This window comes from Polyodon spathula, chromosome 35 (genome assembly GCF_017654505.1).
Source record: "Polyodon spathula isolate WHYD16114869_AA chromosome 35, ASM1765450v1, whole genome shotgun sequence".
Classification (NCBI taxonomy): Eukaryota; Metazoa; Chordata; class Actinopteri; order Acipenseriformes; family Polyodontidae; genus Polyodon; species Polyodon spathula.
In genome coordinates, this window is record NC_054568.1 from 4,716,094 (window position 1) to 4,720,729 (window position 4,636).

The following is a 4,636-nucleotide window of genomic DNA, read 5'->3' on the forward strand; positions in this document are numbered from 1 at the left end:
TATATATATATATATATATATATATATATATATATATATATATATATATATATATATATATATATATATATATCATCCAGTCTGCAGCCCAATATGAGTTAAACAGAAAAGCAGTTATATGCTATATAATAGTGCTACCTGTTTCAAGCAGGACAGATATGAATTTGGGAATGGCTTGTGGAAACCAGGTATGATCCTTCAACCATTTGCCTGCTTTAAAAGATTTGTTTCTCTCTCTCTTTTTACAGAGTGTATGCAAGTATTGTAAGTATGTTAATATGGGTTAGAATTCATTAAATAAACAAGAAAGGCATGTGCCTTTACACTGACTGTTTGTACTAAAAAAAAACTAGATAAAAAAATAATGCTGACTATTTTTGTTGTTTTATTAAAGAACTCCCCCCCTCCCCCAAAAAATGAATGCAAAATAGTTGTTTGATCTTTCCTTTTGAGATCATATAAACGGTACATGCATGTTTTAATCTATATACAACAGACATCTAATGAGTTAAACATTTGGTATATTCCAGCATGCAAAACTTATATACACAGTGTAAAGTAAATAAGACACTACAGAACTGTATCTGGATACGAATGCCACCTGCAAGTGACGGTGTAAAATAAAATATTTACTATGGAAGTATTTGCAGAACTTTTCTATTGCAACATTCTTATTGTTCTCATTTGCATTTGTAGCTGGGTGATACTCTGCCGTTACGGGTTCTGTCCAGTCCTCTGCCGGTGCAAAGGAGCCTGAAATGTAGTGAAATGTACCGCTCTGGCAGTGGAAGCAATGCCACAATATGCCAGAACTGCTTCAGATTTATTGTGTCTTTCCAAGCTCTCTTATAAAAGTGTCCCATTGCTGAAGCACAGCAAAGCGTAATAAAGCACAACGAAAGCATGGTAAAGCATAGGTAGACTTTTAAGGGTCTTATTGTCCTATGCATTCAAATGATCAATACATGTTCTTCTTTCCCATGTTAATGCCCTTCTTTTTGGCTGGGACTACCCCTACCTCATCCCTGCAATTTCTTCACAGAAATGGCCCCAATTTTACAGGTGAGACATTGCATAACGGTAGAAAACAGTTACGCAATGCCGATTAAAGCATGCATGATACAATAGTGCATTTGTTCAGGGTAAAATGAGAAAACAGACAAACATATAAATGTAGCAACTTTTAAATAGTAGCCAATGGATAGCATTTGTTCAAGGGGAGTCTCGTCGTCTATACTTGCGATTGACAGTTAAGAAGTTGCGGTTTGGTGTTCTCTGGAACTTTTGGCTTCCTGAGTTTGGAATTAATTTCCCTAACGCTTCTTCTGTCTGATGATCACATCAAACGACTGCTGTTGGCACGAGTTCCTTCCCTGTTCTTGGCTCTGATATCACCAGACTTTCCCTAACGCTATGTCAAGGATTTAAAACAGCGAGGTAGGCTACTGTTGCTTCCTTCGATAATCATCTAGAACAGTTTTATGAATATCTATTAGATTTTGCTAATCGATAGTACCTTATCAATTATGCGATTATTGTGAATAAAAGTGGAATGTTTAATCAATATAAGGTCTGTTCTCTTTATTGGAGATCCAGATAGGTCATTTCTGTACACCGTGGCTCCAATGATGAATGCCGATATTCTCAGCCTGAAGGCGGTGACCACGCACCCCTGACTCGGGCCCCGCCCCCTCAGGTGTACTCCTGACTCTGGCCCCGCCCCCTCACCTGAATCGCAGGTGCTGCGGGCAAGATGGCGGCGAGGCGAGTTTGTGCACACCCTGTTGCTAGATTTTTTACATTTGTTTTTTAATTTAATTTTTTTTCTTTCCTTGAAAGATAGCGTAGGGAGAATGCATAGGGTTTAATTTACAAATCCGGGACTTCTGAATTGCCTTTTCTCTATTTGGCAGGATAGGGGAATTTTACAGGTAAGACATTGCGTTGCATTTCAGATAATGCTAACTGTCTGTTTAAGTTTAATAGCGGTAGCTGATAACAATACCCGTGCGTTGCACTGTTTAAAATGCAAATCCAGGTGCATTTAACTGCAGAAATTTACAACACAGACTTGAGGAATTAAAACGTGAACATTCAACATTTTGTATGTAGCGCAACTCTGCTTCCTTTCTGTGTGTTATGTGTTACAAAAACGTATTTGATTTGGTGCGTGGTGTGGGAGCTTTTCTTTGCATTTAGGTATTGATGTATTTGTTTAATTAATGTTTTCATTTAAATCAATATATAAATGAAAACACTTGGAATTATTATTTTTTGTTTGTTTGTTTGTATTGTTGAAGAAAAAACAGTGAATTCGCCGTCCTTTAAATAAGACATTATTTGGTGATGGGTGTTTTTGAGAATGAAGAATGTGATTGTGTGTACTAGCTTGTAATGTGTTTGTGTGTTTTCTTAGGATGGGTGTCTCAACATGTAAAGGAGACCGGGGACAATCACTAATCTGTGTACTTACAATTGACCCCACACAACACTAGCTCATTTTTTATTCATTATTTTGCTTTCAGTATGCTAAGAGTTAGGCTAGTAAGAGTGTACTATTACACACATCTTGGAGACAGTGAAGTGCAGGATGAGGGAAAGTTAGTGCGGTCTGGCAAATTTATTTCATATTTGCCAGATAACATTGTCAAGATTTGGTGAGGCCAGAAATAAGTTAGCTGAGGAAGGATGTAGTAAACATCATAGGCTTCTGCAGTGCAACTCGAGTCTTCAGTGAGGCGCGGTGGGGGGGGGGGGGGGGGGGGGAAGCAAAATATCTACTGAAGGCTGCAGATTTGTGTTGAGGACTGAGTCCCCATAAGCAGGATCATAAATTGCGCATTGTGTAAGACAATGCTGGACTTGAACCTGAAGTCTGGCAGATTGACTGTTATTTATGTCAGAATTCACTTTGAGAATATATAGGCTACTGACATTGCATTTTCGGGAGATCGTATCGGCGTATCGTTTAAAATGTTTCGAGCTCCCCTCATGTTTAAACACACGATCTTTTGTCGGTAATTGTGGGTGTTGGTAATTATATTCCATACATTCAACTTCAATGTGTAATGGTTGAGTCTTATTAAGGATGACATTTTATTAGTTTATTATATGGACTGTTTTCTTACCTTTTTTTTTTTTGTGTTTGTTTGTTTTGTTTTTTTCTATTCTATTGCAAAATAAGATGCATCGTGGTGTTGCCAGCTCCGGGTCCAGCGTTTGCTTTTACCTGGTGCCGAGGCTTGCTGACTTTCAAGTTTAAATGGTAAGTAATCGTGAGTTTTCCTCCCGTTTTGCGCACACACACTGTACTTTTTATTTACACCTGTCGTGTACAATAACTGCCAGTATATGTATTCATGTGAGATAACTCACTGAATATAGATGCTCAAATTATACAAGCTGGCTACAGAAAATGTGATTTTAAGCGTAGGCCCTACTGTAAAATAATAATAATAAGTTTGTTTATTTGCTTTTAACTTTTCCTGTGGAACTCAAAGCAGCACAAACAATGCAGCGGCACAGCAATGATAGAACACGTTTAAACCAAAAGCTCATCGCGTTTTGGGTAATGCGCAGTGCAAAAGCTTCAAGTGCATTGTGTGTGTGTCTTATTGTTTGTTTATTTCAGGAAAACGATGTTGCTCTGGGTTCATTCGCCATGCTGTTTCTGCTTCTCGTTGACGGTATCCGTTGCCGTGGTGATGAGGAGGAGTAATGTAATGTCTTGTTGATTTAAACAATATTTGCATATTTTATAATCCTGTTGACGTTGTTTTATATTCTAGTAAATACAGCCTAATTGCTACAGCAGTATTTGTGCAATTGTAATAACACGCTGTCGTTGCTAATGTTTGCAAGTGTTACATTTACAGTATGCCTCATTTGTTTCCCTATATGTTTCTGTCAATTGATTCAATAAATGTGTGTTTTTTTCTTCTTTTAGTATGCCTTGTTTCTTGACGCTGAGGATGACGTACTGGTGTTTGGTGACGTTTTTTGGCAAAGAAAAGAAAATCTTCCTCTGTGCACGTGCAGCCAGTATCTAACAAACCATGCAATGCCGTTTGTTTTTAAGTCCTGCTCTTAGCGGCAAAGGGGGAACGCTATTTCATGGTTTGCTGGATACTGCAGATGCTACCCTTGGTTGCGCTGGTGAAAATTTTCCCGCCAAAAAACTTAGTATATGGGGGCTCGAGAGCACAGCAGGGGAGGTATTTGGAGCACTCCAAACAAGGTGGTAGCCACCCCACCCCACCCCACTGGGGGAAGGAGGTGAGCTGGTTACCACCTTGCTTGGAGAGCTCCAGCTGTGCTCTTGGTGCCCTATATAGTTGTATGCATGTATGGTACCAATATCGCTGTATTGTAACTTTGAACACTCCAAACAAAAAGTTAGCCAGCCTTATCTCCCATTGAAGGAGGGAGATGCGCTGGCTTCAGTCTGGTGTGCTCAAAGTAACAATGCCCTGATATTACTACCATCTGCATACGGGTATGCACATGTACACTGCCCTCCTCCAGATATTGGGTCAACCTTGAACACCCCAATATCTGATAGAGGGCAGTGTAAATACGCATACACACTGATCAAGGGCATAGCCAGCCCACCTCCCTTCCCCAGTGGGGAAGGGAG

General features: G+C 39.4%; 1 long non-coding RNA gene across 1 annotated transcript; it reads left to right on the plus strand.

Annotated features, from left to right (window-relative positions):
• The first annotated feature begins 43 nt into the window (after positions 1-43).
• LOC121303808 lies at positions 44-3,923 on the plus strand. The gene is made up of 3 exons (XR_005947873.1): positions 44-1,931; positions 3,185-3,265; positions 3,632-3,923. It is a non-coding gene; the product is annotated as an uncharacterized LOC121303808 (long non-coding RNA).
• The last annotated feature ends 713 nt before the right edge of the window (positions 3,924-4,636 follow it).